We start from the raw sequence: 23,220 nt of genomic DNA on the forward strand, positions 1-23,220 counted from the left end.
AAAAGGTCATGCACTGCTTTCCCTCCTGCCTACCAGTTTTTCCCATTTCATACATGTGAGTGCAGCCATTACAATTCCATTAAAACCCAACAGCCATCTGCTGCTGTGTCCTTACTCCAGCAGGAATTGAAGCCCAGGGTTCCCCAGGAAGGTGAAGGGAGCTGGTGTGGCCTGGGGGAAATGTGTCCTGTGCCTGATGGGGATGGCTCCTTTAGCATGGGGACCTTTCTCAGGCAGGAATATCTGCAAGGGCCCTGGAGCAGAGGGAACATCTCTGGACCTGCAGAAATGCACAATAACAGCAGCCAGTGCCCGTGGCCCTGGGCTTCGACAGACATTATAATGTAATCTGAGCTGGGGCACTGTGTCTGGAGATAAAACTCCTCTTGCATGTGCACAGCCCTGCTGTGTGCCACAAAATACCATGCTGTAGTGGCTTTAGTGTCCTTCAAATGTGGAAACAGGGCAAGAGTCACCTTTCCATGCAAATAACCCTTCTGGCTGCCATAAAGCCAAGTGTAGGGAGAAATAAGGACAACTGCAGTTTCATGTCATTGGGAAAAAACCCAGCTCCAGGCATATTTAATCTCTTGGGAAGTGGACATGTCTGGTCTGCTGGAAAAAGTTAAATATGTCAAATTCTTTTCATGTGGTACTTGTGGTGTTTCTGGGTGTCTTTCAGACCCATCATCGAGGTAATTCAGCACATGCTGCATTTAAATACAGGACTGTCATTGGCTTCAAAGCATTACTGAAGTGCTTCAAGGTATGGAAATGCTGAAATGGAAACATCCTCACCAAACTGGAGTGGGAAATACTGATAAGAGAGGTATGATATTGTCTGAGGAGACAAATCTTAGACTGACAGCAACCGTGTTTCAATTGTCCCCAGCTTCCACAGCGTATTTCTGTGGCCAGGTCATGTTACAAGTCAGATGTGTTCTGCTAACGAATTGTAGCCTGACAATTATCCACTGCCCCAGCAGCAGAACTGCTCCAGAAGTGCTGGAATGTGAATGTCCTCCTGAACCACGGTCAGCAGGGTGGCTCAGGACTGTCCTCTAACCCAGGCTGAAGGTAAGGCAGAACCCCGACCCTCCGTTCCCACCCTCCTGCAGATCTGCCATGGCAGCAGCTGAATTAAGGGAACGTGGATGTGCTGGAGCCATTCCTGCTGCAGTGGTTAGCCCTGCTCCTGTTACAATTAGGAGTAAGAAATGTTTACAAATGTCCTTGAGGTACAAGGACCCCTAAGTAATGACTGTAATTGCACCAGAGCTGTTTATACTTGCTGGAGTTGCCCAAAGGCCTTTCAGAGGGCTCTGTGCAGGCAGTGGCATTGCTGCCTGCTCAGGTCAGTGTGAGCTCAGCCCCAGAGCAGGGTCAGGAGCAGCTGAGCATTGCACTGGCAGCAGCCCAGGCTGCAGCACTCACAGCAGGAATGAGCTGGGTGGGCACACCTGGAGATACTGGGGAATAACTCATGGTCGCCTCCTCTTCACAGCCTTTAAAACCAAATCTTGCCATGGCAGTCAGATTTCCATACATTAAATCCTTTCATTAATGACAGAATATGTGCATCAGCAGCAGAATTGTTTTCAGTGTCTTTTTCTAATCAGTTTTAATATAAATAAGGAAAAAATCAAACCCAACACCTTCAGCTTACGTCCAGACTGCCTCTTTTGCTTTTTCTGCCAGAACAGACAGAATTCCTGCTAGTCAGTGGCAGTGTCTGTGTGAACTATTTCCCCTGCACTGTTGAGCCCCAGTTTGTTTGCCCAGGTTTCCATAAACTCTGCTGTCTGTCAGAGGCAAACTTCAGCTCTTCCCAACTCATTGCAAGTGCAGTGTCTCTCTTACCAATCCATGAGTTCAGGTGTGTGCAACAGAGAGGGAAAGAGGAAGGCAGAACATCAGGATCAGCATCTCACTGAGGCACCAGAAACAACTCAGAAATGAAACTACTGGTTTCAAACGCGTATAAATGTATTTATTGTATTTAATTATTTAATAAATCCTGCAGATGCCCTGAAGATCCATCAGTCTTTATAAAGCAAAATGAAAAGCCAAAAAATGGAGTATTTTACTTAATTGCCAGCATTAGAACTCCAAATGTTGCTCTTTTGCCTATATTTAAATATTTCCTAAATGTTAAGTTTTTGCTTGGACAGAGCCGTGTACATCTAGCACTTTCTATTTACTTGATGTTATTATTTACTCAGAAATATTTCTAAGATTTGAGGTTTTAAATTTTAGGTTTCTGTCCTTCTCATAAAAGCCCAGACATTTGGCAGGTCCAAGTAGAATTAGTACTTTTTCAGGTTTTTTGCAGAAGAAATAATTTATTTAAACCAAAATCTGAATTGAAATTAATATTTCCTTTTGAAGAATTCATTAAAATTAATTCCTTTTTCTTTTTTTCCTGCAAAGCAGCTTGTGCATAAAATCTTTTTAATTTTTACCATCTTTGCTCATCCTGAATAATTCTTAGTGCACTTGTGGCATCCGGATGGAAAGGCCAGTGGTACTGCTGAGGCTACAACCATGGGCTTCTCTCTCTTTTTCCTTGACCTGGAAGGAAGTGTTCAGTGCATTCAGCACTCTGTCATTTTGTCTGACCTGTCCCCCTGTGAGATTGACTCAAATCTGTCACATTTATCCCTGGTGACCACAGGCATCAGCCTCTCTGCTGTGCTGCCACTGCAGGGGATGGGATCAGAGACCAGCAGCTGGGGAAGGGTTACAGAGACCTCAGGATGCTGGTGAAGGTGACAGGAAAATTAATTTCTTCTTTCAGTTCTGCTTTTGTCTGCTGAGATCTTGAGGAAAAGTTCAAAATGTTATCTCAGCAATTTGCCCTTGTTTTTAATGTGATTTATCATTACCCATTTACAGCAGAGTTCCTGCTGCTCACTTAATAGTTTTGTTTTTCATTCTTTTGGTGAGATGTGACATTAATTTGCCTTCACATCTTTTATTCATTTCAACTGTGCAAAAAACTCCCTAATATGTATTGCCACATGGACTCTGGGAAATACAACACATGGTTTTAGTCAGGATTGGAGAAATACATGCACGTGTATTATGAAGAAACATAGAATCCTGTTTTGGAGGAGGCTGTGGCAACATTTGTGTGCTTGTAAGAGAGCTCTGCAGCCTCTTACTGAAGGCAGCCAGTCCATTTCTGTGATTACCCCTGTGCTGTTAAACAAGCCCAGAGCAGCAGGCAGCAATGGAGTTGATTCACTGTTTCTTGCACTGAGCTTGGACACCAGGGATAATTCTGTTTTACGCTTTCCCAAGCCAATAGAAAGCAGTGGAGCACAACCTTCTTGAAGTGTTTTCCTGCCATTCTGTTTTCATTACCTTCAGAAGAAAGATGGGATTGCCCTGGCTCACAAATATTTGCTTGTTAGGAAAAGCAGTTCAGGTGTCAAGTTTTGTGGCAGGTGTAAATTGAGTGATTCCATCTGGTCTTAAAAATGACTCAACCTCAGCATCAAATCCCGTGTTAGAAGATTCAGAAAAATGCAGAGCAACCTAATTTGGCATCCATCACTTGAGCAACCTCTCTCCCTTTTCACTAAGATGGATGAACAGAGGAGCCATGGCAGATCTGTCATAACCACGTGACTTTCTCTGGGAAGCTGTTAAACTCCTGGAAATCATCCTAGAGCCTCTCATTACTCAGAAAGGAGAATGTCTATGAGATAAGGAAGGCTTCAGGTGCTTCTTCCGGGGTTTAGTTCTCCTCTGGAATTTGCAATTTTCTGAACTGAATTAACTTAATTATTGGATCTGTTTCATTCAGATTTGGTACTGTTAAGGACAATGGTACCACTTCTTAATTTCAGTAAATAAAAATTATGGCTGACTCCCACGTCCCAGTTCAGTCCCATCCCTCCTGTTGGGGTATCCCTGCCCTGCCTACCACTGGCAGCAACACTGACCTTGGTTGGAAGTGCCATTTTTATTTCCTTATTTAGGAGTTGGGTATCCTGTGTCCTTCTATGAATGCATCCAGAACAGAGCCGTAATGCACTCCATAAATCCAATTGTTCATGTTTGCAGGGTGTGTCTGTATGCAATCACTGCCTCCTGTGGATTAGATTTAAAATCATGACCCAATTCTCTTCATGAAATTTGATATTTTCCAAACAATTAAGACGCTTTAGTCTGGGTTCTAATTTTCCTCTACAGAAGTGAAACAGGACCTTGCAGTGTGCAGGGAAACACCAGTGCCCCACAGGGCAGGGCAGGGGGTGCAGGTGCTTCCCTCAGCACTGAGAGAGGAAAATGGGACAGTCAGGCATTTTTAACTCATGCTTTGTTTTCACCTTGCTTTGCTGGTTAACCTTGGACCTTTGCTTGATAATTGTTCCTCCAGAATACAAATAAATGCCACATGATGAGAACATGGCCAAGCAGTAGAAGAAAAGGATTTGGTTTTTAGCATAAAATACATTTTAATGCAAGTTTATCAGGCCTCATTGGGTTGCAGAAGAAGCAGTCAGGAGCCATCCAGAGACCCAAAGTCTCCTTGCTGGGTGTTGAGGTGGGTGAAACAGAGATTGTTCACATTGCATGGGCAGGGTGTCACACCACAGCCCTGCAAGGGCCAGTGCCAGGGGCAGGAGTGGCAGTGGGGGACGCTGGCAGTGCTGTCCCAGCAGGTGCCAGGCAGAGCTGTGGCACTGAGAAGCAGCAGCAGGGACTGAGAGCTCCCAGGTTCTCCTGAGCTGCTGGAGCCCTGCTGGGCTCTGCCTGGGGCTGGGAGCTGTGCTGCTCCCTGAGTGCAGAGAGCTCATGCTGCCTTTCCTGGGGCTGCAGGGCTGGGCCATTGCTCTTGACCACAATGAGCACTGGGGAGAAAACCTCTGGGCAATGTTACAGCTTTTGTGGTGGGTCACGATGGGCACATCTGGCCAGGTTACTGCCAATGCCATTGTGCAGTCTGCCAAGGCTGGTTCTGCACAGCCAGCACCTAGACTTTGTTACTACTGAGAAAGATTGGAAACTCTGGAATGGAAATCTTAAAAAGAAAAAGCAATGTTAAAAAAGCCAACACATCAAAACATTCCAGCTGTCAAATATCACGGTTCCACAAGGAATCTTGGATCTTGGCTTATTGTCTTGGGTTTGTAGTTTTTTAATTAGACTTTGAATTCTAATAAGATGAAGATATGTTTTCCGAATTTTTTTAACAGAAATTAGTTTTCAGGCCATTAGCATATTTATATAAGTAATATTGAGAGCAACCCTTAGTTAAAAATTCACAGTAAATTAACTTTTCCCTTCATATACATGATATTTTAGAGTCACTTTAATTACCCATAATGGAACACAACATTAGTCTGACAGAAATTCTCACAGGAAAAATATGATCTATTTATATCAATTAATTTAGCTGCGTCAATTTGACTTTAAAGGGACACTTAAGCCTAGAATTCGGTTCACCCAGAGTTTGAGCATATAAGTCACATCAGGGGAATGGATAAATATTCAACAAGAGTGGAATATCTTTTCCCTGTATAGGCAGGTTTTGAGAATTTATAAATGTTTCCAATATCTTCATGGTTAGATACATAAAGCTTTATTTTAATTAGGTGGGCATATGTGAGGATACATTAGGAAACGAAATAGAACCAATGTATGTTTTCAGTAGGCTGTTCTGCAAGCACAGAGATAATAATTTGAAAAAATAATTTATTTCAACTACAAATGGTACATCACAATGTCAGAGGAATGAATACGAATGCTGATGTTCCCAAGAATTAAGCAGGATTTTAGCTTTAGCTCTCCATGTCTTTCCCCACTAAGCAAAATGAAAATGTAATGCCTCAAAGAAAGTAGTTTCATATTTGTAATCTTTGATACCAGCGTGATTAAGAAAGGCATTAAGAAAGGTTGATTTGTACACAGTGCTGGAAAATCAGTTCTGCCTGGGAGAATGATGAACAGTGGAAGCTGCTGTTTAAGTAGAAGTAATTGCTGATACATCTATAGCTGTGTTTTAGCACTGTTTTTAATTTGGGGGTTTTTATCTCATTGCACACCATAAAAGTTCCAGATGGAATTAGTGTGAGGAAAATTTTAGAAGAGTAACCATTGAGAGCAGTCATAGCTGGACCTAACTTGGGAATGTTTTTGGTATTGAAAAAAGAGCCATTCTGTGTTCAGCCCTTTGCCTGCTGGCCTAGATTCTTGCTCAGATGGAGTTGTGGTGTGAAGAGAAACCATTCCATGTTCCTTGGGTGTGCACTGGGATAGGACCATGAGCTGGGGGCAGTTACTGGGCTCAGACTTGTGGGTCTGGGCTGCTTAAAGACTTGGCCAAGTGTTTGATCTTGGGATGGAACCCGTTATGGATTGTGTTTCCTTGTGAACCAACCCAGGGATGAAATGCTACGTGAGTCTCTGCTGAGGCCCAGGCCCATCCACTTGTTTGGTCTTTGCAGGGAGGAGGAATAAAAGTGGAGCTGCAGCAGTTCAAGGTGACAGAAAAACAGCATTTGGGAGGCGTTTACATGTGTCAGCCTAGCTGTGTGTAGGTAATTTCCTTTCTTTACAGGCAGATTTCATCTCTGCACGTACAGCAAAAGAGGGCAAGGAATTATTTTGCCAGGTAATATTTATTTTTGGAGGCATTACAAGTTTCTCCATTTGTCTCATGATGAACTGAAGCTTTTCTGAAGTTGATCCCCTGATAATTTGGGCGCTGAGTTTACCTGGTGTTGGGCTCCTGGGCCCTGACAGTTGCCCTGTCCTGAGCAGGGATGAACGAGTAACTAGAGGAGAGGAGGGGAGCAAGGACTAGATCAGCATTTAGGATGAAAATGCAAAAAGTCACATTTCAACTAAAGAAAAACTTTATGGAAAAGATTAATTTGAGAAAGTGTTTTAAACAGGCTTTGGATGAAAATGAAGTAAAAAATCAAGTTCCAAAACATTTGCTACTTGGTTAAAAACACTCGTTCTTTAAATCAGACGAGCTAAGTTCTTGCTTAACAAACTCACATAGGATGGCAGTGCCACTGTTATCTTCAAGGCCAGCTTGTTTCAGAAATAGGAAACTTGGGCTCAATTCCTCCATCAGCCTGAGGGCATTTGAGTCTTGCCCAGGAACTTACTTCATTATGATTTGAGCATCTCATTTAAAAAATTTGTGTTTTTCTATGAAACATTACTTATCAGCCTTTTCCTAATTGCAGAACTCAGTGCAGGGAATCTATAGTTGTTTTCTGGTTCACAGAGTTTATCATCTTCTTTTTGCAGGAGAAATCAGCATATTTTAATATTAAACAAAACTCCTGGAGGTAATCATTTCCCCGTGTATTGGCTCGTTAAGGAGTATCAGGCTCTCCAGTCCATTAATTGATAGTGAGCAGTGTCGCTGGCAGTGACGCTGCTGAATTTACTGCCCAAAGATAACATGGGGATAACGAGACCATTCCTTTACAAATGACTGCTGAAACAGAATCACTGCCCTTACAGAACCTAATTTAATTAATCTTCTAGCTGAAGGCAGTAGTCAGTAGGAAGAATTTGATATTTATCCCCATTCTTATGAATATTAATATTTAATAAAATGATTCTATGAATCTATTCATGAATACTAGATTCTATGATTCTATTAATCTATTAATGAATACTAGAAATGAGCGTTCAGAGCTGCAGCCCTGAAAGTTACCAGCAGTTATTTCTGTAGCTGGGTTCTTGTCAGCAGAGACTCTTGCTTTCCTGCATTTAATTTATCCAAAATCTCGACAACAGAATTGTGGTGGAGCTCTTGTTCAAGGGAGAAAAGCATTAATGAGTGTGGGCCGTGCCTGCCCCGAGCTGCACTTGGAGAGCTCCACTGTGTGTCTGCATGTGTGATTTGAGAATTCACATTTACAGCACCTGCCATTGGAAATGGGGCAATTATGCCAAGATACATAAATAGAAGCGCAGCTTTTAGGTTCCTGTGTGAACAGAATCCAATTTCACTATCAAAATCGTGTAAAAAGCCTTTTCCTTTAAGAGACCAGAATGAACCAACCTTTATCTTTTCATGCATGCTGCATTAACAGGAGCAAATCATTGAATCTGTCTCCCACATTTCACCCTTCAGGGGCTCCCTTCTGACACAGAATTCCTGAATCTGAGACAGCTTCAGCTCCTGTGGGGGGCTGGACGCTGAAGCTGGACCCAGCCTCTGCCCACACAAACAATTTGCCATTTCTGTCTGAGATTTACACCTTGGCATCTAGCAAGAATTACGGGAAATACAAAAGCAAGCAATGCGGTGCTTGTGCGCTCTTAATTTTTGCAAAATGTTCAAAAATGTCTGTTCAAATTACCTTCCTAAATACCAGGAAGGGATGGGGCATTCATGTGACCCTCATAAAGGGCAACATCCCTCAAGCAAGAGTTCATTAGCTTTTGGAGACTCAATTCAGTGTATCCTGGAAATGTGGAGAGATCAAGTATTCATTGAGCAGCATTTTCCTCCCTTCACTTGTCAAGTACTTTGTAAAAAAAATGAAATTCAGTTATTTTGCTTGAAAGTGGCCTCAAAAGGCATGAAGATAACTAAAGCTGGATCTGAAATGGTTCTCATAAGGAAAGGGGGAAAAAAAGCTGAGAGAATTTGCACTCAAATCTAAACATTCACTGCAGTTTTATGTTCTCCGTGCCATTCTCAAAGAGCAGCTTTTACTCCAAAATTGCACATTTTCCTTCAAGAGGGATCCACTTTGTTGTGCTTTGGTTGTAAAGGAGTTCTCCAGAGAAGTGTGATTCTGCTGGATCTCCACCTGTTTCCATGTGCTGTTGTGTTTCAGGGTGTTTGGCTGAGTATTTTTATTTTCTGTAATCCTTCAGGTAAGTCGGGCTTCAGACAAATTTCTGTTCTTTAGTCTTCGTTGTTGCAGTGTGGATGAAGGAAGGGAATTCACCTGCTCACTTGGCTAATTGTATCGCAGCAAATTGATACCAAAGGCTTTGCAATCACTCCCTCAGTACCACTGGAGTGGGAATAAAGGCAGGAAATTGTCACTGGGGTAGTGTGACAGTCACAGCCCTGAGCAACTGTTCCTAAGCCTCTGGAGAGCATTACTTCAAGCTCAATGAAGTGCATGTCCTCCTCACTGTGCAGCAGTATCTTAGGGATTTTGTGCTTTGTTACGGATTTAATTCCACACCCCCCTGAAATGCTGTATAATATTGTGGCTGCATATCGAATAATCGGGTGTTTTTAGAGTAAAATGCATGTTGATCTGCTTCATTTAAACAACTCATTATTGGAGGAGGCAATGCCATTTTTGCAGTACCCTGTTTACGTGTGAGAATTCTCTGGGACGTGGCAAGTTGGTAATTGGTGCCGGCAGGCCCGTGACTGAGCTCTAACATTTCTAGAAGGATGTAAGTTTAAATGTTGGGTCTTGTAGAAACACACCTCTGCTCTTGTTACCATGACTGAGCTAGATGCAGCATGTGAAGGAAAGATGGAGAAAGGGAGAGTCTGAGTTTGGATTTCTGACATAATGTAGGGGTGACAATCAGTCCTACCTCTGTTTGCAAAATGGAGTGTCCTGGTACATTGTCATGTCAGAGGATGTTTGTACCCAGTGTGGTTTCACTGCTCAGCTCCCTGCTCCAGGCACTGTGCAGAATTCCCCCAAGCCTGATGAGGGTGGGCTGCAGTAGGTGATTTCTAAATGCTGTCACACCTGCAGGGACTGGGACACTTCTCCTCTCCTGCCAGGCACTGCCCAGGGCAGGCTGGATCTCCCACCTGGACAGGCTGGAAGACAGAGCCCTCGTGCTGGGGCTGTAGCAGGCACAGGGGTTTGTGTTGCTGATTAATGCAAGAAATGGGAGGCCTGGCCTGGAACAGTACTGCAGTAAATTCTGTGTTTGTGGAGATTATGGTTTTTATGTCCAGACACCGAGGTGTTCACATGATGTGGGTATTTTCCAAAAGCTGAGAAATAATGGAAAATTATTTTACTGCCGTTACAGCTGTGCAGCAGCTGCTGATCTGCAATTCAGTGAGGGATGAACAAAGCTGGTCTAGTCACCTGCAGAACACAGAAACTAGTAAGAAAGTGGGAACTTAAACAATGCATGAACATCCAAAGGTGAGAAGGTGAAAGATGAGCAGCAACACATTCTGGTGTTAGAAGTTAAGTTAGAAATTCTAATCAGTCGTTAAAATAAAGGGTAAAGATGGAAAAGTTTGCTCAGAACAAAGGGTTAGTAAAACTGAGCAGTGACTTGAAATACTGACAGAGGAACGGAATCCCTGCGCTTCCCAGGTATTTTGCTGCAGACTCCCTTCAGAGTACAGCTGTTTGCAGATAAAAGCTGTTCTAAAGTAGCAGCATGGAAATGCAGACTGAATTCAGCCTTCGGGAAGGAGTTGTGCACATTTAGGCCAGCAGGGATGGAATAGAGCACAAACACACACCAGGAGAATCAGCATGGTTTCCACAGGCATTGGTGGTTACTCTCTCTGGGATGTGACTCTGACTTGTGTTGCTTGTCCCTTGGGAGTTTCCTGTCTCGGTCTCTGGTGAATTCTCCTGCTCTCACCCAGCCCATGTGGGGCCCAGAGGATCAGCTGGGGCAGTTCCTGTTCTCCTGCTGCAGCCGCTGGCCTGTGCTGCGCTGATATCCCCGGCAGGGGCTGCGGGCAGAGCGGGGCCGTGCTGAGCCCGGGAGCTCTCGTGGTGCGGGATGAGGGCTCCCGTCTCTGGGGCCCTGAGCGGCCTTTGGGCCCGTGGCAGGGGAGCCCCCTGAGCTCGGGCCGTGGCCTTGGCTCTGCTCCGCTCCCCTGCGGCTCCCCGGGCGCGGCTGCGCTTTGATGGGCCCTGAGGGGCCGCACGGACACGCGGCGCCGTTCGGGATGAGGGGGACGGGCTGACATCTTGGGGAAGGGCAGGGGAAGGTGAGGGTGTGGGTCTGCCATTGTGGGTAAGGGCATGTGAGGGAAACGGTCTGCTGGTGTGTGTGAGGTGTGGGGTCAGAGCGCCATTTTGTGTGGGCCTTTGGTAAGCTCCGCCATTTTGTGTGGGGCTGTGGGGGGGGGGGGGGGGTCACTCCGCCATTTTGTGTGAGTCTGTAGGACGCTCCGCCATTTTGTGTGAGTCTGTGCACTCACTCCGCCATTTTGTGTCGGGCTGTAGGACACTCTGCTGTTTTGTGTTGGGCTGTGGGATGCTCCATCATTTTGTGCAAGTCTGTGCAGTCACTCCGCCATTTTGTGTGAGGCTGTGGGGTCACTCTGCCGTTTTGTGTCAGGCCATGCCTTCCGTTTGTGTGTGTGGACAGAGGCTGACTGAGGCTCAGGCAGTGGGGGTGCAGCAGTGACATCCCCCATGTGCAGATCTCACCCTGTTCTCCCACACTTCCCACCTGGTTGTTTGGAGCCACTCCATCATCCCTGCAGTCTCCTATGGGGACAAAGAGGAAGTATTAGCTATTCTGTATTTAATATGCAAAACAATTAAAATAGTATGTGCCATATGGTCCTGCTTTCCTTATGAGAAATTATGTGGTGAACTGAGGAGGAAGCCAGAGCTTGCTGATTTTTTAAGATGAGATGATCAGCTTTTCATTTTTCCCAATCCCAAACTTCAGTACAAGGTCAGTGTCCTGAAATAAATGCCTTTTAAGATGCTGAGGAGGTCACGTTTGTTATTCACAAAGGTTTCTGAGCCTTAGCTGAGGTCCTTGCAGTGATGCCAGGATGTCCATCCCGAGCTGTGCATCCTCAGTGGAAAAACCTGGGATGAAAATGTGCTGTGCACGTGTTTTCCAAGGGTTCTGTCTCTGATTGTGTTTCCTCATGAGGTGGGTTACTTATGGCTTCTCATCTGGATTATATATCCTTAAAAGTAGCCATTTATTTATCAATTGATCAAAGTGCAACGTTTCTCTTTCATAGACAAATAGTGTTTTATTTGGTGCTAGGTGATTATTAACACCTTAAATGGCATTCTTTAAAGGACCAGTATTTTCTGACTGAAAAACTTTCCCATTAAATGCACTTTGAAGAAAGAACCACACAAGGACTGGGTTTATTACTCAACAGATGCTTATCACGTTGCTTAATGCTCTATTTCATGGTCCATATTCATCATCCTTTTTGATTCTTAAATCTACACCCAATTCTTTTTGAACATCTGGTGTTCTTTCTCCTCCGTGTTTGTAAGGGAATAATTTGTTTGGGTGAAGTTCTTGTAATGCTCTTAATCCCCAAGGGTGCTTGGATCACAGGCAGGAGAGCAGGACTTGTGCGATTAAATGGAAAGAGGTTTGCAAGATCGTTTCATTTTCTGATAAATAGAAATTTGTTCCTTCAATGACTTCATCTGTTGGCAGCCTTTGACGTCAATCTGCTGATGCTGAGACCTGTCCTTGCTCAGGAAGTTGTTCTGTGAACCATTGATCTGTATACAGATGTCAGGGTAAATTTAAAAAAAAACCAAACAAAACAAGCAAACAAACATAGATTTCTTTAGAGTGTGCATCAAACTGAGGAATACAGTTTATTGCAAATTTAAAAACTGTTCAGCATTTTTTGCATTAGGAGTTTGCCATGTGCCACAGCATATTGATCTGATTTTTGGTGAGCATGTGGGAGTGTGGGCATAATGTCATCTGAGGAGCTCCTGCAGCAGCACTGGAAATACAGCTTCCATTCTTGGCATCTCAGTAGAAGACTTTAAAATCTTTTCTTCTTTTGAAGTTGTAGGTATTTTCTGGTCCTTTTGAATTATGTTAATTTTTAACTTTTTCTTGCTGTCGTATTTGATGAAGAATCAGAAGTCTGGGAACAGTGAAGTCTTTCTACCACTTTTTGTCTTGCTGGTGCCTTGGCAGCCTGAGATACACAGAGACCTCCCTAGATTTTCCCAAGAGATTGCCATTCCTCAGGCAAAGGGTGAAATAGTAGTTGACATCTTTAATAAGAAAATGGAGCTGGGCAACAGAATGAGTAAATTTAAACAGCCATTAATTTGATTCTGGATTTGATCCTTAAAAATAGTCTAGACATGAGTTGGTATTGGAAGAACTGCCATGATTACAGAGTTAATCCTTGCCTGGAATCAGGTATTTGAGTTGCTTACGATCAGCCAGCACAAGTTCAGAGCTGCACAGCTAACATTGCCGTAAATAATTGGCAATTGAGAAGTGACTAAAGCAGCTAAATGGGAGATGCACTGGTTTATGAAACAATTTCAGGGTGCAGTTTTTTTTTCCTCTGCAGAGAAGGGGTAATCTTTTTCTGATGTAAAATAAGACTCAGCTTTAAAGTATTTTTAATTTTTTCTGGGTTGATGTTTTTATTGTTTCTGAAGTGGGTTGACTTTAATAATTGCTTATTGATTGTTCCTAAGCAGTGGCTCATATGCAATGTTCATCTTGTCTGATGGTTTGTTTTTTCTGCCTTGTTAGATGACTATGGATTTATTCCAAATCTTCTCCACTCTTGAGCTACCTGAAAAAATTTGGCTCGTGTGTAAATTTTGTCTGTGTATCCGTATAAAATATCTGCAAGAACTAATGCAAGCAGCATTTATTCAGGTTGTTTGGCATTTGAGTTTTCCCTGGTTAAACATCATCAGGGTTAAGTGGGTTTCAAGTGTCCATGTAGGCTTCATCTGTGTGGCACAGGCCATTTGCCCAAGAAATTGTGGTTTCAAATGGGAAAATGTATCAGCAGTTTGTGAATATTTCTGTGTTCTTTTTGTGCTGCTGCCTCTCAGCTGATCTGTGCCTGAAACAGGGAGGATGATGCAGCTTTTCCTCCCAGCTGCAGTAAAATAATGTAGTGTTTGCAGAAGGTGTGTGTGGCAGACATTGTGCTTTTTCTCAGTATTGCTGTTGGAAAATCTACTCCTTGTGAATGCAGAGAAAAGTCTGGAAGTGCTGGAGCTAGTTCAGAGAGGCAGAAGGGAGTTTCTCCTCCCCAGGATGAGTTCTGGACGTCCAACTGCTAACCCTGGGTGGATGGAATTGCCAAAATGTGCAAGTGTCATTGAGGGATTTTATTTCCTTCCAGGATAGGGCTGTAACCCTGTGGTGAGGAGTCAATGAATTACACGCCTTTTTTGTGTGTAATTGGGTACCAGGAGTCTGCAGGACAGAGAACAAGGCTGAGACAGGAGTCACGTGTGGAGCGAGGGATGTCTGAACGATGGCCTCAGTGCCAGCTGGACACAGTCATCCCCTCATTTCTGTGCTTCTCATCTCTGCACTGTCACAAAAGATTGCAGCAGAGTTCTGGAAGCAGCCAGGATTTGGAACCCCGGCCACTGGATGCTGTAACTCCCTGCATTTGACTTTTAACTGGTGCCAGCCGAGTGAGAGTCTGTCCATGTTTCTGAATGAAAAATGGAGCCAGTGGCACATTGCCAAAAGATCACTGAGGGGCAGCATTTACACCACTGAGCAACTTCATTTAATTACAGTTTTTAATTCTGTTGACGATTACTGTGCATTTTTAATCTCTGATGTCCTTGCTCTGATCCTTTTGTTCCTAAGTTATCACTGAACATTACATTTTAGTAATAACAGTGCAACCAACAGCTAACATCTCTTTTCATTACTGAGATTTGCTTAGCCATTGCCTGTCCAGCTCTTGTGGGTTTTTCGGGTCAGTTTGGAGCAATACAGGGAGCCTTGCTTTGGTCTCTTCTGCCTTTTTGTTGTTTGTGAGCAAGTCTGTGAAGAGAAAAAGTAGGCAATGTGGAGGTTTTGCGGCAGGAATTAATTTCAATGTACTTGTAAAGTAAGGACTTGAGTCAGAAGTTGGTTCCGGGGCCCAGCGCTGCAGTGGCAGCATTTTGGGGTTTCTCACACCAAGTGTTCTTCTCCCTTTTGGTCTCTACTGAAGCTCAGGTACTGCTTCTGCTCCAAGGGCGGCTTCTTGGCCTCCTCACAGCCCTGTGACCTGCCCGGCTGGCAGGCAGGGGCTGGCACTGCCCTGGGCTCTGCCTGGCCCTGCCTGGCAGCTGCTCTGCCTGAAGCTGCCTTTGCAGGCACTGCTCTCTGTGCAGGGGTCGAGCAGAAGGAGCAATCTGGAGGGCCCTGGCACTGCCAGCATAGGGGGAATTTTAGATTGAGCTTGTGACTCTTTTCTCTAGCGTGGCCTTTGGGCACAGATGATCTTGGTGCTGCTTAACTGTTCCATGTTCCTCTGGATGCAAATGATTAAACTCCTATAATTCTGGAAATATTAAGTTTGCTCTCAACATTGGACTCTGCTTTTCCTTCCTTTTCTCCATTCTTTTAGGTGAAAATTTGTAGCCGAATTGGGGTATGTCATTCAATACAGAATATTGAGAAATGTCACATAATTTAAACAAAGCATTTCCGTGAGCTAAAGGTACCTAAATTTAACCATAATAGGTGGGTGAGGGATCTGCTGGGATGCTCTGTATCAGATCCAGCTTGGCCTGCTCTAAAACAGGAATCATCAAGGTGAAAAACAAGACTCTTGAGGCATTGGGAAATGAAATCTGACTGACTGAGGCTAAAAAGTTTTAATGTTTACAAAAACATGGAAATTTATAGAATGTTCTTTCAGATGGCACAGCACAAATAGTTTAGAAGCCATAACAAATTTTTTCTCCAATGAGTTTCAAATGTTCAAGTCCTATGTTAGCTTTTTTATCCTTCCATGTAAAACTGCATCCCAAAGTATCAGCCTGCTGAGACAGTTGCAAAAATTGGCTTTTTATTTCTGTTTATGAGGTGATACCTGACAGTAGAGTCTCATGGAACAGTTCTAAACTAATTCCTGATACTGTTTGCCAGAATTATTCATTTGCTGTGTTGCTGCCATGATTTTGGGGCAAAGGTGATAATGCTTAGCTGTATTTCTAGCAGTTCTTAAAAATAACTGGATTAGAAATCTTCCACTGAGAACCTACTTATTATTCTAAACGGTTCAAGACTTCTGTGAGTGTTTTAATCAAGCAGCAAATGATGTTTATCTCAGACTGCTTTCTTTCTTGGCTTTTGAATTACAATTTTGGAAGCACTTGAGCAGGAGCCTTTTCATTTGGCACAACAAACTCTGGTGGCATTTGCCTTTCTCGTTCCTCACGGGAGGAAATAAACCCCAGCCCTTACCGCTGGAGGCTTAGACACTGCTGAGTGAATAAATACCCAGAGTCAGCGCATCCCTGACCTACTGCCCCAGAGTTACCCAGCACACCTGCAGAACGTCTCCTCCACATCCCCCCGGTGGATGGCTGCTGCTGTTTGTCCGGCTGCCGGCGGACCTCCAGCCCTTAGCCAGGCAAGCAGCGGCTGTGTGTTTTCCTTGGAGCTGCCGTGCCCGCGCTGTGCCGCCCCAGCCCGCTCCGCAGGCGCTCCACAGAGCTGTCACATCCTTCATGGGGACGGGAGCCGTGCTCTGGCCAGCCAGCCTGGCTGGAGCTGTGCTGGGACATAAAACACGGAGAGCCACTGGTGGCTGCAAGGGCAGCGAGTCCGATCCGATCGGGGCTCCGGTGACACGCAGCGGCTCACGGACGCCGTTTGTCCTTCCTCCCCGGCGCTCCTGGAAGATCCCGCGGAGAGGAGGCGCGGCCGGAGCCCGCGAACGCGGCGGCACCTTCCTTGCTCAGGGGAGGAGCAGGGAGATGCCGGGAGACCAGGGTCACTATTGGCTTGAAAATGAAAAGAACAGCAAAGGCAGCAACCAGGAATTCCTGCCTTCTGAAATGGGGGAAAAGTTCTCAGTGGGAGAGTGATTTTCTCCTCAAGAATTATGTTACTGACTCTCAGCTAATCAAAACTCTGTTGTTAAACAACAGGGCCTTTTTTTTTTTTCCAGAAAAGTATTCCTTAAAAATCTTCCATGTGTTGCCAAGCAACGGGGCTTGGACAAAAAGGCCAGAGCCTCAGTTCCTGTAGCTCTGGGAGAGTGCTGGAGTGTAAGATCTCCCCCATTCCCATAGCTGTGGGCCAGGGTGGTGTCTGTCAGGCAGATTTGGTGCTGTGTACAGAGAATTCAGCTGGTTAAAGGATTTTACAGAGATGGCAAACATTAAATCTTCTGTCAGTGTCAGCAGGATAACAAAAATATCTCCATGTGAAAATGGCAAGGGTTTTAAATCTTCCCTCTCAAGCATCCCACTGGAATAAGTGTTTGAGATTTTGTTTTCTGCCTTTTAGTTTTTAAGTGTGTCAGTGTATAAACATTGCTGAAAGGCTTCGTTAGGAAGCTGTGAATACTGGGAGAGGAGCAGGGTGGGAAAGGGGCTCTTTTCCTCTTTTCCTGGTTTCTTTTTTTCCAGAAATAATCTCTCTCTCTCTTCACACCAAAGTATCTTTGGGATCACTATTGAATAGTTGGAATTTCTGCTACTGGACTTCCATGAAAAGGTGATGGTTTCAGAGAAATTTAGGATTTTCATAATGATATAAAATAATTTAAACCATTACAAAAATATATCATGCATTAATATAATTTTATTCATCATTTATGGTAAAAACGGACATTGCTATTTAGATTCCTGTGTTTTAGAACAGCTTAGAAATTAAATGTATACAATAGGTCTTTGGGGGTTTTTTTGAATGTTTTTCATGGAATTTTTTTCCCTAGAAAACACTTGTACCCCAATAGCTGGGCTTACAGGTAACTGTTTGGAAATGCCAAAAGGATTGCTCCCCAGACCTGGCAGCTCTGAACTGGGGGAAGAGCTCTGGCAGGGGAGGGAATGAGCCAAGGTCTGTGCTCTTTGTCAGTGTCATGGGTGTTTGTTGTTTGGTGAGTTTCTCCTGGAAGCACTATGGGACAATGCCCAGTGCTGATGGGTCAGAGCTGCTTTGAGAAATAGGGGTACATGAGTCCAAAGATGTTTGTGCTGGGAAAACACATGCTATTTGGGATACCAGCAGCTTGGTGTTGCCTCCCTAAGAGCTCTGCTTGGTCTGTCCTGTTGGCAGTCATTCTGTCCTGCTTCCATTAGGTCCTTGCAAGGATCATGCTTAAAAGTTAAGGGGACAAGCAGAGTTAGGTGAAGGAAGAGCAGAAACCAGCATCACCAGTAGAATGTAGATGTTCAATTCATCTTCCAGTGACTGCTGGTGGACAAACAACCTTAATTCTTCAAAAACCAGGTGAGGTCTGTTCTTTAGGTTTAGGGGGTTTTTTGATAAATAAATGACACTGGATATTTTCAGCAGACTATTGGAGCTTTTGAAGCCTTGTGACAGGCATTTTAATGATCACTTACCATCCAGTGCCTTGAATGTTTTTAAGCTTGTTCAATGCATTAAAGCAGCAACGGTGTTGTAGTAGGTAGGGAAAGGCGCTCGGAAGATTTCGGGCTGTTACGGAAAGTTACAGGAATGTCTCTTCCCTAATCCCCTAAGATAAGCCATCACCCTTGGAATGTGTAGCCCCCACTAACATGGCCAGTAACTTTCCACTCTCTACTAACCCAGGAAGTGTTATAAGACCCCCTCCTGACGCAGTGAAGTACCCTAGAGTATATAACCCCACGAGATGAAGCAATAAATGCCTTTTACCGTCCACCACATTGGTGTTAGCGTCTTGTTACTGGCCCGAGCGACCGTGAGGATTAGGTCGCCGTGCTGTTTCGTCGGAACCAGGTCGCACGCCTTTGCAATCAGAAAGGCAACACGGTGTTAATAAATTCATGTCAGTGATTGATGTTAAATGACATGTAGCAAAGAGTCCATCTGTCTCTGTTCTGTCATCCCATGCCTTCTCACATGTTTCCATTGCAGTGTGTAATAAATAGTCTGATCATTTTGAGTGACATTTGGGATCTTTATTGGACAAGACATTTCAAGTGCATCTGTCTTCTGAGTGGTTTATAGCTGACAGCTCTAACCACAGCTATTACCTTCCAAAAGGCTGCATTCAGAGTGTTCTCCATGTTCCCCTTCCCGATTTTCTGTTTTTCAGAGTGCCTGTTGATGACATTTCTTGATTGTGTATTTTTAACTCCAGACACTGTTCTATGGTGATGGTGATAATTTTATCACTGTTTTGCTGAGTCCAGCTGTATCTGCCTCTCACTCCGGAGTTAATCCTGGTCTCTCTTGTCTGATCCTGTCGCTGTCCTGCCTTAGCCTTATCACTTCTGCCCCTTCCTGTCTCTGTGGGCGTGGCTCCCTCAGTGCTGGATTGTACAACCTGTGGGATGCACAAAGTCCCTGGAAGCCCAGAGCAGGACAGCTCAAACTGCTGACTCAGCAGTGGGGTTGGCTGTGTCTGATCCTGAGCTGCACTGAGAGCCACACCAGGCTCCAGCCGCTCTTACTCAGCTTGCTGGGAAATTCCTGTGTAATTGTTGTCCAGTCTGATGGCTGAGCTACAAAGGTGGCAGGAGGTTGTTCCTGCTTATCCATTCAGTTCACGTTAGGCCAGAGGCTGAAGCCAGAACCTCTCCTTCCCTCAGTTACCCAGCTTGCCGTCCCACTCCCGGATTTAACTCTGCTGATTTTAGTCACCCAAATTTTGGGTGGCCGCAACAGTTGCCCTTGGTTTATGTCCTCATTCCCTGGTGCTGGGAGGTGGCACTTGGGAGGAGTCCCATTGCTGAGATGAGCCTGACTCAGAGAACAGTTTAAATTGACGCCAATCCTCCCTCGTGTGCAGAGCCAGCCCCGATGCTGCTGCCGAGCGTGTCTGGGCTCGCTGCTCTCCCTGCAGGAGCAGAGCAGCGGCCTGGGCACAGCAGAGCCGGGAAACGCCTCCGGCTGCGGAGCCTGGAACCGCAGCTCTGTGCCTGCCGCTGCTGCCGGGGCTCTGCCGTGTGAGCCAGGGCATGCTGAGCTACGAGCTGATGGCAGCAGGGACAGGGAATCTCTTGAGATCCCAGGAATGCCACGATAAATAACACAGCACCTGAGCATCTTCCTGGAGCATCCAGGCCTCCTTCCTTTCTTTCTTAACTTTAGTTTGAAAGTTTCTTGGAGTACAACTGAACTTGCTTTAGACAGTAAGCAAATTTTGCACTCGAGGTGAGCAGTAACCGTTGAAAAGACAGCCAAGACAAATCAAACTTTAATTAAATTTTATTTTATTGTAGATATGTGGAAGTAAAGATAGAGTCCTTACCTGTTTCCTTTTTTACACCAGCACATTTAGTCCACAAGTACAGCACAGTTATTGCTGGTGACTAAACTGTATTGTGATGTATTGTGTTCTGAGGTTGTACTTCTCTACTTTAAATATCAATATTTCATTACTGCAACACTTTGTGTCCAACTCTTGTGGAGAGTGCAGCATCAGAGGTATTGAATTTTCCAGGCAGACAGGTTCCATTCACACAGGAGTTCTAATGGCATGTTTCCTTGTTCCAGAGGAGCCCTGCGCTGGAGGATTGGGTGGCTCAAGGGCCCAGCAGAGCTTTCCAGCTGATCCCAGCTCTGCGGGTGAGTCGCTGCCTCAGCTGGGCAGAGCTGTGGCTGCAGGTCAGTGTGAGCAAACCTGACATGTCCTGGCCTCTCCCCTCACACACAGCTGTGTCTCATGCACACGGGGGTGGGTGTACAGGGACTTGCATGGCACCACAGCATTTTGTAGCTGTTGTTGTCCTAAAACCTGAACCATTTTCAGTCACAAGGATGCACTTCCTTAAAAATGCAGCCATGGGCCATTGGGATTTCTTAGAGTGGCTCACCACTTTATGGAATAAACACGTCAGCAGAATTGTCAGGCTCCTACTGTAAGAGCCTTTGAATACCTTAAGTGTAAGCAGGGACCTCTGTGGGGTTGTGGAAGCATTAGAAGAAATATCAGGCCAGAATGTCTGTGGCCCACCTCAAACAGCATGACACAAAGTGCTGTGAGTGTTCAGCTTTATCCCAACGTGTCCCTGTTACCCTCTCCCTCCAAACACAAGTCACATGGTAAGAAAGCAAAATATATGTCTAATGAAATAAAATATAAAATAGGGCTGAGTCAAGTTGCATTTTCAATCCCAGGAGCTCTGGTGCAAGGTCACATCCTTTACTCAGTTTTAGCCATAAATCTCCAGATCAATAACAGAGGTTGGAGCCGATAAGAAATATTTAAGCTTTGGCAAACCCCTCTGTCTGGATTGTACAGACCTTGAAAACACCAAGTCCCAGCTCTGTGTGTTTGCAGTCACATGTGCCTGCAGGTTTTACCCATGGAAGAAACAGAAATGATGTTTTGTTAGGCAAAAGTAAAAGATGGAATGAATGTGTATGCCAAAATACTCTGATCCTTAAAATTCTCTCTTTATTTGTGTGTCCTTACAACTCACAGCTATGATTTAAAAAAAATATACATACACAATGGGGTTTTAAAACAAGCATTTCTCTACTTGAATGTTAAAGCGCATAGGAAAAAAATAATTGGGATGGTTGTCATAGGAGAATTAAGGGTAACATGGCTGTGGGATTGCAGGGGTCCCAGGACGAGGGAAGAGATGAGAATCTTGACTCCATGTTTCAGAAGGCTGGTTTATTATATTATGATATACATTATATTGAAAATGCTATATTAAAACTATACTAAAAGAATAGAGAGAAGGGATTCATCAGAAGGCTGGAGAGGAATAGAAAGGAGTGAATAATAAAATCCTGTGACTGTCAGAGAGTCTGACCCAGCTGCATCCTTGACTGGTTCTTAAGTAGAAACACCTGCCATGGACCAATCAAGGAAGCACCTCTTGCATTCCCCAGCAGCAGGTAGTTACTGTTTCCATTTCTTTCCTGAGGCTCCTCAGCTTCTCAGGAGGAGAAAATCCTAGCAAAGGACTTTCATAAAATATGTCTGTGACACATGACACTGGAGAATTGAGGTAACATTTGTTTTGCTGCTGTTCAGTGCTTCTCAGAAGTGTTTTATCTCTTAGGCTGCTAAATTCAAAACTTAAGGCATTTTAATTGAGGATGACTTAGAGAGAGTTGTTTTAGTTATTATTTCTGTTACACTGAAGGAAAAGATAAGGCTTAGTACTTTTTTCCTTGTTTTCTTTGTGTTTTGTTTCACAAACATTCACAAAAAATATTTTACAATCTAGCATGTTATTGGTTTTGGTCTGACTGAAGTGTTCTGCCAAAAAACATAGTTAAATAAATGAAGTGGCAAACTTCCCAAAGTTCAGCAGGAACCAGCTGCTGTTGCTGTTGAGCTAAGAACTTCAGGTCACTGGTGTGTGTTCAGTGGGTATTCAAGCTGGGCAGAAGAAGTAAAAGTGCTCCAGTCTGATGCCTGAGAACAGCACAGGTCTGAGGGGAGGCACTTGGCAGTCAGGTGAAAGAAGGATGGAAGGTGAAAGTGCAGGCTGAGAGCTGCAGCTCGGGTTTCTGCTGGCTTTGGCATCACAGAGCAGAATGACAAGCAGCAGCCACAGCATTCCAGTTTTTACCTGTGCTTTGGAAAGCTTTTCAAAACAAGGAGGATTGAGGAATTTGTCCTGAATTATCCAATAGTGTTATAATGATAGCTGTAAATAGGAACCACAACAAAGTTGCAGAGCAGCTCCACTTAAGGTGGAGAAAATGCCCGGGTGAGTAAATCAGAAACATCAGCAAAAACCCAGAGGTGGAAATGGGAGGAGGGACATGACCCCCATGAGGCCATGCTGTTAATTTCTGGCTGTGGCCCAAAATGTCTGGGCATGGCCCTGTCCCTGCAAGTGTTCCGTGCTGCACGAGAGCATCATATCCTGAAATTTAAACCCAGTACAGGGAAATTCAGACAAGAGGAGAATGGGACTGGCAAATCCAAAGTCAAGTTTACAAAGTAAGCATGTTCATCCCTTCCCAAAGCTTCCAGGTGAAGAGAAAGAAAAGCGACATTATACCAGTCATAAACTCTTTATTTGAATGAAAGTGTGGAAAATTGCAAGCCAGTCCTCCACAGACTAACCCAAAAAGTGTGTTGTCTGTTCATGTGCGTCTCTCACCTTTTATATCTTTGAGAATCTGGGCCTGAGGAATTCACTTTGGCATCTCTGGCGAGAGCATTTTCAGGCCAATAAAGCCTCACTGAGTTGAACTCGAGAGCACCTTCTGGTGAGGCACGAGTGAGAAAAGCCTCTCCTCAGAGCTCAGTGTCCCAGGGAGGAAAGCAATAAGGACTCTGGCTCTCACCTGTCATATCCAAGCAGGCAGGACTCTCTCTGGGCACAGATGCCTGTTTAATGGCTTTGGCAGTGCCACTGATTCAGGTGCAAAGGGGGCAGGAATGTGGGACTGCTGTCA

The 23,220-nt window shown here is 44.5% G+C and overlaps 1 long non-coding RNA gene across 3 annotated transcripts in view; it reads left to right on the top strand.

Annotated features, from left to right (window-relative positions):
- LOC119700968 overlaps positions 1-23,220 on the top strand; it is a 136,807-nt gene that overhangs the window by 86,097 nt on the left and 27,490 nt on the right. For 2 of the 3 annotated variants that reach the window (XR_005256956.1, XR_005256955.1), the window contains exon 3: positions 20,344-20,454. This is a non-coding gene — a long non-coding RNA (uncharacterized LOC119700968). Of the gene's footprint in view, positions 1-772; positions 1,078-20,343; positions 20,455-23,220 lie in introns of those variants that run through there. The other variant, XR_005256957.1, reaches the window with a different exon arrangement.

This window comes from Motacilla alba, chromosome 4, assembly GCF_015832195.1.
Source record: "Motacilla alba alba isolate MOTALB_02 chromosome 4, Motacilla_alba_V1.0_pri, whole genome shotgun sequence".
NCBI classification, from domain to species: domain Eukaryota; kingdom Metazoa; phylum Chordata; class Aves; order Passeriformes; family Motacillidae; genus Motacilla; species Motacilla alba.